This window comes from Tupaia chinensis, unplaced genomic scaffold (assembly GCF_000334495.1).
Source record: "Tupaia chinensis unplaced genomic scaffold, TupChi_1.0 Scaffold142716_1, whole genome shotgun sequence".
NCBI classification, from domain to species: Eukaryota; Metazoa; Chordata; class Mammalia; order Scandentia; family Tupaiidae; genus Tupaia; species Tupaia belangeri.
In genome coordinates, this window is record NW_006202562.1 from 4,635,942 (window position 1) to 4,649,351 (window position 13,410).

A 13,410-nucleotide genomic window follows, 5' to 3' on the forward strand; every position below is an offset into this window, starting at 1 on the left:
AATGGAGGCAGAGGCAGAATGGAGAGGTCGGAGCGGTCACAGACACGCCTTGTGAGCGAGCGGTGTGCGAGCGACCCCGTGCTATCCTGAACTCCCCGCTCAGTGTCACCTCCCGTCTTCTTGGAGAGGCTGCGAGTGACTTCAGCCTTGCGCTCCTTCCGCTCCTTGCGTCAATTAGAAAGCTGGAAGCTGCAGCGAAGGCCTCAGCCTGGGCCTGTGAAGACCCAGGGTCCCCTATTGAGCGGCCTTCGGGGGAACTGCCAGCCTCTTCTCTGCTCACTCCAGAGCGGGGTTGGAGAGTCCTGCGGGCTGAGAGCTCTTCAAGGATCTCCAGTTTGCCCGGCACGGATGATATTGACCTTCTATTTTAATCAATGGTCCTTCCCGAGAGGCCCGGCAGGAGACCCGGCCTGCATCTGTCCTTTGCCGGCCTTCTTCTCCTCCTCTCGCCTTCCCCAGCGCCGCAGGGCGGTCTCCTTAGAGGACATAGGTAAACAGTCACATCTGAGGCTGCGTGGAGCCTGTGGGTTCCCTCCTCTGACAGGGGAGAGTGGAGGAGGGGAGCCGTCCAGAATGTCCACATGAGGGTCGGGGCCCCTCCCTCCTCAGAGGACTTGGAGGAGTGACTCATAACCTAAAAGGCTTGAGATCAGGTGTAAGTTTTTGAAAATGCTTGTAAAGAGTTCGGCGTTTATTAGAATAAAATAATGACTCTTCATATGAAATAAAGGCAGGACACGCTCCCCAGGGACTGTCAGCACCGTCGCATGTGAATGCAGTGAGAAGCCTGGGGGTTAGCCTGGCTCTAGCAGAATTTTTTTTTTTTTTTTAGTGGGATTTTTGTTACAGGGCGCATACACTCACCAGAGAGCCAGAGAGACAGAAAGTGAGAAATCACCCCCCGGGGGAAATGGCCACATCAGAATTCCTTCTCCTGGGCCAGCAGGTGGCATGGTGGTTAAGGTGCTGGAATTCCCACATGGCTGGCCATGGTTTGAGTCCCAGACCTGGCAGCTTGCTTTCTCTCTCTCTCTCTCTCTCTGACTTTCTCGGGCAAAACTCATGTGAAAAATAATATTAACAATAATAATAATAATAAATAAATAATTCTTTTTTTAAAAAAAAGAATTTCTTCTCCTCCATTCTCCTTTCGGGATTTTAGGTATACACGTACATGCACCTGGCATGAGTTTCAAGCCACCGGGTCCAGGACTTGAACCAGCACCTTAACCACTATGCCGCCTGCCGGCCAGTCTGTAACAAACAATGCACAAACCAAGACAAAGCATTAGTGTCTGTGTGGCTGGGTCTTTATACAAAACAAAACAAAAAAGTCGGTTTTAATCCTGTGATGTTTCCGGGCCCTCATTTCCGGAGGTGTCCTACCGCCTCCTTCACCAAGAGGCAGGGGCGTCCTGGGGTCCTGGGTTCCTTTCTCGATGCCTTGCTGCCCAAATGGGTTCACCTTCTCCTCTTCTTCTCCTCCAGGACTTCCTGTCTAAACTCTTCTCTCCAGTGACTCACCCCTACCCGTACAGGAACATTGGAATAAACACAGGACAACCAGACGTTTCCACAGGGCGTGCACGGCGTGGAGCGTGGAATTAGCAGCAGAAGCATGAACGGTCCTCGGGAAATGGAGTCAGAGCACTGTACGTGCTCCCCTGAGGAGCCAGTACCGGGACGGCGAGCACGTCAGTGGGTGCTTGTGAGTGACTATGGAAGTGAACGTCCTTTACAACCTAGCAAGCAGAAGTGGAGAAGAGCGTTGACCACAAACGATGGTCACTTACTTCAACCTCTAACCTTTTGTAGGTAGACTGGGGGGTCATGGCCCTACAGAAAGGAGCACAAGTTTGCCTGGGGAATAACCTCACTGTGACTTCTCGTTATGACTTTTTCTTTCAGTGAAATACCTTTCAAGAATTCTTTATGGGGGAACCAGCAGTTAGCATAATGGCTATGTCGCTGGACTCCCACGTGGTCGACCACGGTTCACGTCCCGGACCCGGTGGCTTAAACCTCAGCTGAGAATGTGTGTGTGTGCATGCCCAAGATCCCAGGAGGAGAATGGAGGAGAAGGGACTGCGGCATGACCATCCCTCCTGGGGGGTGATTTCTCATTTTCTGTCTCTATGTCTCTCTCTCTCTGTCTGGCGAGCGCATGCACCCTATAGCAAAACCCTCTCCAAAAAAAAAAATGAATTCTTTATGGGGACCAGCAGATGGCATAATGGTTATGTCACTGGACTCCCACATAGTCAACTGCAGTTCCAGTCCTGGACCTGGCTACTTAAAACTCACGGCAATGCTGACCAGCGGTTAGTGTAATGGCTATGTCGCTGAACTCCCATGTAGTCAACCACGGTTCGAGTCCCGGACCTGGTGGCTTAAACTCACGCCAGGCATGTGTGTGCATGTGTGTCCAAGATCCCAAGAGGAAAATGGAGGAGAACAAATTGTGGCATGGCCATCCCCCTAGGGGGTGATTTCTTGCTTCCTATCTCTCTGTCTTTCTGGGGAGCACACGCACCCTATAGCAAAAACCTCTCCAAAAAAAAAGAATTTGTCTGGAATCATTAAAGATTTATTACTTTAAAAAAAAAATTCACGCTGATGCAGTGTGTGTGTGCCCAAGATTCTGTGAGGAGAATGGAGAAATGACTGGGGCATGGCCATCCCCCTGGTGGGTGATTTCTCACTTTCTGTCTCTCCAGCAAGTGCACATGCCCTATAACAAAAATCTCTCAAAAAAAGAAAACAAATGTTTTATGTCCATACAAATACAATGTTATAAATAAGCCTTAAGCGGCTCTTGGAATTTTAAAAAAATGCTACAAAACACTTTTATACAAATAAGGAATTTTTTCATCTGAACTCTATATTGAATGATATTACTGAATTAATGTTAATGGTCTTAAATGTGATGGTAGCAGCCAACAGGTAGTGTTGTGGTTAAGGTACTGGACTCCCACATGGCCAACTATAGTTCGAGTCTTGGACCTGGTGGCTTGTTTTCTCACTTTCACTCTCTTTCTTTCTCTCTCTGGAAAGCATACGTACCCTTTAGTAAATTTTTAAAAATATGATAATAATAAAAAATAATAATTTTTAAGAAGTCTTTTGCATGTAATGGTGTACTGTGATTAGGTAGGAGACTTGATTATGGAGGTGCTGGTTGGAGGACTTAGGACATGAGGAAAGAAAAGCCCACAGAGGAAAGCAGTGAAGGTGTCAGAGGCCCCCGCTGGCTTTCTCGGGACTCCATCAAGCAGACAGAAGCCGCATTGTTCTGAATGGCTATTGCTGCTCGATGGGCCAGCCCCAAAGGTGGAAGTCTTAAACCACAGCTGCATATGGGCCCCCACTCTGCGCTCTGGGCAGGACCTCATGTCTGTGCCATGCAGCATCCTCTGTGGTGCTCTGAAGGCTGGGGCTGACTGGAGCGACTTGCCATTGCCTGGGCTCCTTGGTTCTCCTCTGCAGGGCTGGTCCATGTGGTCAGCTTGAGCTCCCCCAGCATGGTGGTCTCAGAGCAGCTGCCCTTCTGACCTACCAGCTGGCTTCCCCTGATGTGCAAAAGTAGAAACTGCCAGACCTTCACGGGGCTTAGGCCTAGACTGACCCTACTTCAATTCTGCTGCAGGTCACAGGGCAGGGCAGCCTCAAGGACTTAAATGCCTGGAGGAAAGTCTCATGAGAGCCACTGAATGGACAGGCTACCATACACATGGTGAGGAGGTGTGGGCGGCAGGGATTTCCTGTGGGTAACTACCGCAGGCATGGTGTGCCATGTCTCACCTCCTTGTTCAGCTCAGGGCACCAGTGCAGTGGGGCTCACACAGGAAAGGTTCTGGGTTTGTACCCAGGGACCTCCCTGAGCCCAGCAGGTGCACCGTGCATGCCTCTGACCTGGGGCTGGCTAAGATGGGGGTGGATGGTGGTGTGGGGACCCTGTTGGGGGTTCCTCTCTCTTTCATGGGAGAAATTTCTGAAAATTAAGAGCAGTGATCAAACTGTTTCATGAAAAAAGAGGAAAATAAGAATTTCCTTAGAGCAGGACCTTTCCAAGAATTAAAGAAGCAGACACCCATTGAAAAAATAATATACAATGTTTCCCAAATTTATCTGGCCATAGTACACACTTAAAGACAACAACAACAAAACTATTGTCTAAGACATTGGGACCGCAAAGACTCTAGTTTGTATTCTTTTTTTTAAGAGAGATCTTTGCCATGGAGCACATGTGTTTGCAGAGACAGACACAGAGAGAAAGAAAATAAGAAATCGCCCCTGGGGGGATGGCCCTGCCACAATCCATTCTCCATCCTCTTCCTGGAACTTTGGGTATGCATTCACATGTGCCTGGTGTGAGTTTCAAGCCCCCGGGTCCAGGACTCAAACAGCAGTCAGCCACGTGGAAGTCTAGCATCTTAACCACTATGTCACCTGCTGGCCCCTGCAGTTTGTATTCTGATCCTCTAGATATAGAGACTAGATTTCTCATGGACCATAGCCTGGGCTTTGGGCCCTCCTGTCCTCAGTGCCACCATGCACCTGCTCCTGGACTCTCTTGTCATGTGTTGAGGATTTTTCTTTCTCTGCCTCCTCCCAAGGGTATTTGCTGAGGTTCGCTGTCCTCACAGGTCAGAACATGAGTCTTGGAAGGCTAATATGAGCGTCCTTGGAGCGAGAAAATTCTCATTCTACTTCTGTAGGTAAAAACAACATGCTGGCAGGTGGCATGGTGGTTAAGGGCGCTGAACTCCCACATGGCTGCAGTTTGAGTCCTGGACCTGGCAGCTTTCTTTCTCACTTTCCCTCTCTCTCTCTCTCACTCTCTCTCCTCCTCCCTTGTTTCCCTCTCAAAATAAATGAAAGAAAGAAAGAAAGAAAGAAAGAAAGAAAGAAAGAAAGAAAGAAAGAAAGAAAGAAAAATAAAATAAATAAAGTTAAATAAAAGAATTCTTTTTAAAAAATACCCTGGTCATATCATCCCTCGGCACACCAATGCTCAGAGTGACTGAACCCCCTCGGCCCTGCAAGACTTGGCCAGAGGTTACCTCAGTTGTCTAACCCTGAGCGGCTCACTCACAGACAGCCCGCCCAGGCCTCTAACATGTTTCCATGGATAGCAAAAAATGATGCTGTCAGCTAATACTTACTGGGTACTTGCTGTGTCCCCTCCTACTGGGCTAAGTATTAGGGTTTATACTTACAGGTTCATCTGACTCCTGAACCTGAGTTTTTTTGTTTGTTTGTTTATTTTATTTTTAAAGTTGATTTATTATTATTATTTTCCAGTTTGATCAGAGAGCAAGAGAGAATGAGGAAAAATGAGAAAGCAAGTCACCAGGTCTGGGACCTGAACTGTGGTCACGCCTTTAACCACCATGCCACCTGCTGTCCCCTTATTTTGTTTTTTATGTTTTTATTTATTTCTTCCAAGAGGAGTGAGACAGAGGGAGACAGCGAGACAGCACCTCCAACAAGGCCTTGATGCTGCAACCCACCCCACCTGCAGCTAGCCCTGGGCCACGAGCATGCACGTGCCCAGTGTTCCCCAGGAAGGGTCCAGACCCAAACCTGGAACCTTTTCCTGTGGCTCAGTCTCACAGAGCACGATGGTTCACTGCTGCACCCTGCCTGGTCTCAAGTGTCTGACCCCGGCCAGCCGACCTCTCCAGGACCCTCCCACTCAGTAATCACAGCGTCACGTGGGAGAGAATGCATGTCCCGCCCAAATCTACTTTCCTCTGCTCCCTGGGAATGCGGCTGCCTGGGTGATTTTTTCTTAACGAAGACTACGGCAAGGCACGGCTGAGTCTGAGAATTCACCGAGGGGATGTGAGAAATGCCCTCGTCACTCCTTCCTGGGAAACCTCGCTCCTGGGATGTCTACTCTCTCTGCCCAGTTTGGCCAGCACTAGTGCCCGACCAGCAGATGATGGGAGAACAAAATCAAAGGGACCTGCGTCTCTGGACCTGTGGAGCGGGGCCACCTGCCAAACTTGACTTGTTAATAAAGACGAAATCGACTTCCAGATTCCCCAAGCCTCCGTATTTGGGGGCCTAGTTGTCACAGAGGTCGAAGCATCACCTAAGCAACTTGCAGCGAGATGATGATTTTCCCGACTAGACAGGGAAGTCCTTGAGGTCAGGGACCAAGCTAAGGCCACCGCTCTGCAAATCTGGCCTGGGGCGTAGCAGATACTCCAGGATGGATGCTCGTTGAACGAGTGATGGAAAAAGTTGCTACTGCTCAGGCCGAGCAGTGGTGCAGTAATCGTGCACTGGGCCCATGTGGGAAGGTCCCCAGCATGCATCCTGGGGCCTCCCCATGCACAGTGTGTGCGCATGCGCACGCCCACGATCTCAGCTGCCTGAGGCCAGGGTGGACTGCTCTGTGTGTGTGGGGGGGTACCTGTCTTTCTCTCTCTCTCAGAAGAAAGAAATAAACTTTAAACAATGGCTACTCCTCTTATTGTTGCAAACATGCATACCAGAAGTGTTCATGCATTAGGACTGGATGCAAGCTTGTCTGAAAAGGGATAAAGACTGATCCTCGGCAAGAATCGGGGCCGGAGGGACTGGAGGGAGGACGCAGTCTGGTTTTGGTTGATTTCCTGCGGCAGCTGTGAGTACACTGGCGAGTGCTAGGACAGCCTGGCCTACCAGACCCTGTGCCATTTAGTGAACTGTCCCAGTGATGAACCCGTGGGGTCCTGCAGAGCGGCTTCCTAGCTCTTTGTTCCAGCAGGTCCCCAGGGTCGAGTGGCACCGGCTTTACATTTGGGAAGGGAGGAGATGGCAGTTGCATGGTCCGGAAGTATCATCTGCTGTCCTCGTGGAGCTGCCAGCGTGACAGCTGGGCGGGAGCAGGACGGAGCTGACTGGCAGGGTGTTTTACATCTAATGAGTTTGTACACAATAACGGTAACAATAAATAAGGCTCGGGAGGAACTCAGTTATCACTTGCATTCCAAAAGTGAGATACGGCCTTACCAGGAGCTCACAGGGCCATCTGTCATCCAATATTAGTCTTTGTGTCAATGGCTGGACTGGCCTGAGGAAATGGAAAACATCGTGGAGGGAGGCAAGTGACGACACCGTGTCGTCCACCAAGATTTAAAGGGAGCTACCTTAAGGAGCCAGAGATTTGGAAGAAACGTATAAAAGCACCACCAGAAGCAGTTAGCCTGGAGACAGCGGAGGCTGAATGCTAATGAGCCTTTGGGCTGAGCGAGTTCAGTTTCCATCACGCAGGGTCAGTTCCGGAGTCACATCAGCCTTATCTGCTTGGATTTGGGGCTGGAATTATTGCCATCTTCTCTAATGTGTTTGTGCCAGTTTGATCCGCTGAAATCTGATCGTCACCGAAGCACTCCGCTGATGACACGTCAGTGACAGGAATAGCGAAAGTGGACGAAAGCTCGAGAATCAGATACAAGCCGTGAGCATTTGTAGTCACTTGGCTGCTGCTTTTTTTCTTTGTGAAAAAGGAAAAAACTTACAAGTTGTCACAAATAGAGAGTTTGGGCCTCAATAAATATCATCAATCAATAGCACAACTAAACGCTAGAGTATAACAAAGCACATGGTAGGGACCAGCAGGTGGCATGGTAGTTAAGGCACTGGACTCCCACATGGTCTGTGGTTTGAGTCCTAGACCCAGCCACTTGAAAATCATGCTGGGCTCATGTGCATGCATGCCCAAAATCTCAAGAGGAGAATGGAGGAGAAGGGATTGTGGTGTGGCCATCCCCCTGGGGAGTGATTTCTTATTTTTCTTCTGTCTCTCTCTCTCTCTCCAGTGAGAATTTATGGGCTCTCTATAAAGAATTTATGGGCTTTATACAAGGCCTTCAGTCAAAACACCCTAATGCAAAAACGTAAAAGAAAAAAAAAGTACATGGTAATGGGAGGACCGAATGCTGTCTATTTAAAAACATGTAAAACGAGGGACCAACATTTAGCGTACTGGCTATGCCACTGAACTCCCATGTAGTCCACCACGGTTTGAACCCTGGACCTGGTGGCTTAAACTCACACTGGGCACATGTGCGTGTGTGCCCAAGATCCTGAGAGGAGAATGGAGGAGAAGGGATTGTGGCATGGCCATCCCCCCTGGGGGGCAATTTCTCGCTTTCTATCTCTCTGCCTCTCTCTGTCTTTCTGGTGAGTGCACGCGCCCTATAGCAAAAACCTCTCCAAAAAAATTTTAAAAAATTAAAAAGATGTAAAATGAGAGACAATTCTTTGAAATGAAAATTTCAAAGATAGCCAAGCCCCAGAGATAGCAAATACAGAAGAATTCATGGGCTTTATGTAAGGCCTTCAGTCAAAACTTTCCTTGAGACAATTTATGCCTGGAGAAAATCTGGCTTCCTACTGCTGATGGGAGAACCTGGATTGGCCTTTTTTGGAGAGTTACAGGGATGGGGCCCTAGGGGCAGGACCCAGTCAGACCAAATTCACTGGACCAAATCCATAGAATTCCCTTCTGTATTTGCTTTGCTATCGAGAGCAAATGTTCTCAGGTGCACCTCAGGTGTAAAACCCACCCCAGCCCCTGCAGGTATGCCTCACTACACTGCAGAGCCTGGAAAGCGAACGATCTCATTTCTCAGACTCCCTTGCAGCTAGGTTCTCTTGTGATTTAGGGAGACACACCCATATGACACGTGGAGGGCGGGAGGTGGGCAGGGCTCGGCTGCCGCTGTGTGGGCTGTAAGCTTGCTCATGGAGATGCCAGTGGATGTCCCAGGGCTTGAGGGAAAGCACAGGACATGCACTTAACTGGTGTAGACGGTAGAAGAGCAGCTTAGTTCAGGAGCTGTGAGTTCTGGTAAGGCGTTCTGAGCATGACAGTTTCTGGACACGATGGTAGCAGCTTTCTGAACACCGTGACATCCTAACTGTGGTGAGTGGCATTTTCTGGGGCTGGCAGCTGTAGAGAAGTATCCCAGTTTGGCAAGTGGTTTCCTTTTTGAACAGAAGGCAACAGATCCTTTGATGGTGGTTCTGTGTTGTGCGGCTACATCTGTTTCTTTGGCCTCCCCAACAAATAGTTTATTCATTTAAGAATTAACTTCTTCCCAGAGTGAAAGAGACAGAGTGAGAGTGAGAGCGAGAGCGAGAGCACAAGGGAGAGAGAGAGAGGTGGCGCCCCAGTGGTGCCCTGATGCCATTATTGACTCCCGGTCTCAGCCAGCCCCGGACTACAGGCACAGATGCATCCTGAATACTCAGGGAGGTCTGCAGACTGAACCAGGAGCCTTCCCTGCGGGCCCCCTCGTGCAGTGTGGCCTCTCCCCTATGTCACTGTGGCAGGAGTGCAGGCTCCCCCACATGGTCAAAGCCGTTGGTAACCTCACACCTAGCAGGCGGTAGAGGCGACAGTGCGTTCATCACTAGAACAGCAACTTGAGTATCTCTCCTACTGGCATTTCAGGGGCCGAATGTATGCACAAGCCTGGTTGGCCGGTTCTCCTGGGGATTCTGAGATGATCAGATACCCCTCAACACACCCCTTTTGCCGCATCTAAGGGACAGTGGACACGACTATTTGGAACCAAAGACTCCGACCACCACTGATTACTGCAACTGGGTAACTGTATTTTTAATGTTATCACTCATCATTTTACTTAGGTAAGTAGATTATTTCAGCCCCTTTGACAACATGAGTTCATTACATCCGCCTCTCATCACATTAATTATTTAATTAAATCTAATATGCCAGCAGTTATAAGGTCCAGTGCTATTTTATGTACTGCAAGAAAGGGAAACATACCTTCATTTAACCTGTAATGTAATGCTTTATTATTTTTTCTTTTTCTTTTAGGTTTTTACCATAGGGCATATGCACTGAGGAAGAGACAGAGAAACAGAGAACAGGACAGTGAGAAATCCCCCCCCCCCGGTGGGTAGGCAGTGCTGCAATCCCCTCTCCTATATTCTCCTCTCGGATTTTGGGCACGCACACACATACCTGACATGATATTCAAGCTGCTGCTTCAGGCCTTGAACTATGGTTGCCTATGTGGAAATTCAGTGCCTTAACTATCACACCACCTACTTGCCCTAATATGGTATTTATTTTTCACATAATGTAGTTTTTTTACCTTTACCTGAAAGATCACTTTTAGTTTTTTTTTGGGGGGGGAGAGGTTTTTGGTATAGGGTGCATGTGCTCGCCAGACAGAGAGAGACAGAGAGACAGAAAGCGAGAAATCACCCCCCAGTGGGGATGGCCACGCCGCAATCCCTTCTCCTCCATTCTCCTCTTGGGATCTTGGGCACGCACACACACACAACTGGCGTGTTTAAAGCCACCGGATCCGGGACATGAACTGCAGTTGACTACATGTGAGTCCAGCGACATAGCCATTACACTGACTGTTGGTCCCACTTTTAGACTTATTTAAACATGGATTCAAAAACTGGGACCAACAGGTGGCATAGAGGTTGAGGTGACTGGATCCCACATGGCTGACTTCACGGTTCGAGTCTCAGACTGGCAGCTTGAAAATCACGCTGGGCGGGTGTGCCGGCATGCCCCAAACCCCAAGAGGAGAATGGAGGACAAGGGATTGTGGCGTGGTCATCCCCATGCGGGCGGTTTCTCACTTTCCCTCTCTCTCTCTCACCGTCCCTCTCTGGGGAGCACATGCAGCCTGTACAGAAAACAAATCAATTCACAAGAAACAGCTCAATTTAAAAACTTGGCAAAAAGACTTGAATAGACGTTGCTTCCATAGAAGATACACAGATCGTGAATCAGCACATCGAAAGGTGTGAGAAATGTGAATCCAAACCACAGTGAGACACGACCTCATACCCTTCAGAATGGATACTACAAAAACAACAACAGAAATAATTTTCTGAGGAACTGTCACCCCTTTCCATGGGCTGTACCCCTTTATGTTCCCACCAACAGGGCGTACAGGGTCCAGCTGAGCGGCTCTTCGTCTGTGAGGGGCCTAGCTGCACGGAGGGTACCAGGCGCTGGACGGAGGTGGCAGTGGGCGTCGCGGTGTCACCGACCCAGGGCTCAGTGTCACACGAGGAAGGCATTGTGGGGACAAGCGGGGGGATGGTTGTGCCACAGTGTGAATTACCGGCAGCTCCTTAACGTCACACTTCAAATAGTTAAGAGTACAGACGATGCGCTGTGTCTGTTTTACTACCATTTAAAACCATTTTAAAAAGGGAATTCCACTCCTGTGCGTATATGAGAAAGCAGATGCAGGCCAGTTGATAAGCTCGTGTGTTCCTCAAACCCCTCCACCTCTTCGAAATCGCTTTCTGATTCTGAGTGGCTGATGTCACCGTTCCCACATGATGTCACTCAGGGTGCCGTGAGGCACAGTGGTGTCTCGGCGCATCAGGGTGCTCCACCAGACTCCGGGTCTCCGGTCCAAGTCGCTGACGCTGTCCTGCAACCACTACGTCACGACTTGTCTGGGCAACAAGATACGTCCCATTTCATCAAAAATGTGAAGAGAAGAGAATGCCAGAGCATGAAGTGCGGTGTTTTTTCTTGACTTCTGTTTGTCGATGGGCTAGGCGAGCCTCCGATGAGACTGCCAATGCAAACGCTGGCCAGGACAGATCACCCCATTTAAAACCTCTGATGGAGGACCAGCAGGTGATTAAAGCAGCCGGATCCCACATGGCTGACTGCACAGTTAGTCCTGGACCCAGTGGCTTGGAAAAGGCTGTGGGTGTGTGTACATGAGTGCCCGAAATTCTGAGAGGAGCCTGGAGGAGAAGGGACTGCAGTGTGGCCATCCTCCCGGGGGTGTGTTGGGGGGCAATTTCTCACTTTTCTTCTTCCCTCTCTTTCTGTCTCTCTCTCCAGTGAGCACACACGTCCTATAGCAAAAGCACACATTCGACAAATGTTGACATTTTGCCATACTTGCTTATTCTTGCTTAGACTACGTCTGTGTCAGTAGGTGGTGTAGTGGTTTCGTTGCTGGACACAAGGCCAACTGTGATTTGAGTCTTGGACCCAGTGGCTTGAAACTCATGCTGGACGTGTGTGCATGTCCAAGATCCTAGGAGGAGAGTGCAGGAGAAGGGATTGTGGCATGGCCATTCCCCATCCCCCTGGAGGATGATTTCTCACTTTCCTCTCACTGTCTGTCTCTCTCTCTGGCAGCAAGCACAAGTACTTTAGAACAAAAAATCTCTAAAAAAATGTGTGTGTGTGTGTGTGTGTGTGTGTGTGTGTGGCTATTGTAAACATATGAGGCATTCATAACACTACACTTTAAAAAAGTATAAATATAACTATATGAAAATATGCATTGGAAACAAGTCTAGAAAGAAATAAACTCTAACATGCATTAGAATAAAGTCGGCATGGTGGTTCATGTGCTGGCCAGCTGAGGTTCGAGTCCTGGACCTGGCAGCTTACTTTCTCACTTTCCCTTTCTCTCTCTGTCTCAGGTGAACACATGTGCCCTAGAGCAAATTAAAATACTAATAATAAATAAAATTAAAATAATTTTTTAAAAGTCTAGAAAGAAAGACACTAAAATAACAGCATTACATTAGTCAGGGTTCCTGAGGGATACGGACCTATGCTATGTGTATAGAGAGAAGAGGGGCTTACTGGGGCAATCACCTGACATGATTAATGGCGACGAGAAGTCCCATCGTGGGCTGTCTGCAAGCTAGGCCCTGGGAAGCCTGTGGCCTCACTGTTGAGGCCAGAAGCTGAGAACCCAGGGTGGGCGCTGGTGTAAATCCAGAGGCAGAAGGCGGACGAGCCTTGAGTCCTGAAGCTCCAGGCAACCAAAGTCGTCTGTGTTCTTCAGAGACCGGGCCGTCTTGGGTGTGTTCTCTCAGGGTCCTTGCTGACGAGCTCCTGCCCGGATCTTCACCTCTACCCAGTATACTAGACTCACTGTTCATCCCTTCTGAAAGCACCCCGGACACACCCGCAGTAATGCTTTACTGGGTTTCTAGCTATTCTTTAGGCTAGTCAAACTGACACCCATAACTATCCAGTGCGAGTGTGGATGATACGTGGTAAAGCTCCTGCTGCCCCCCACCTGACATCTTTCCAGCAAGTACACATCGGGAAACCGTCAGAAACGTAGTGATTATCAATGACGGGAGTGAAAACCGTGGCCCCTTTCTGTTTTTACGCTCCCAAGTATGTGAAGTCGAGGGGAGTATTTTGGTCAGAATATTGCTTTTTGAAGAAATAAGCCTCAGGCAGCAGGTGGCATGGTGGTTAAGGCGCTGGACTCCAACATGGCCAACTATGGTTCAAGTCCTGTACCCAACAGCTTGAAAATCATGCCAGGTGTGTGTGCGTGGCTGCCCAAAATCCCGGGAGGAGAATGGGGAGAAGGGATTGTGGCGTGACTGTCTCCCGGAGGATGATTGCTCTTT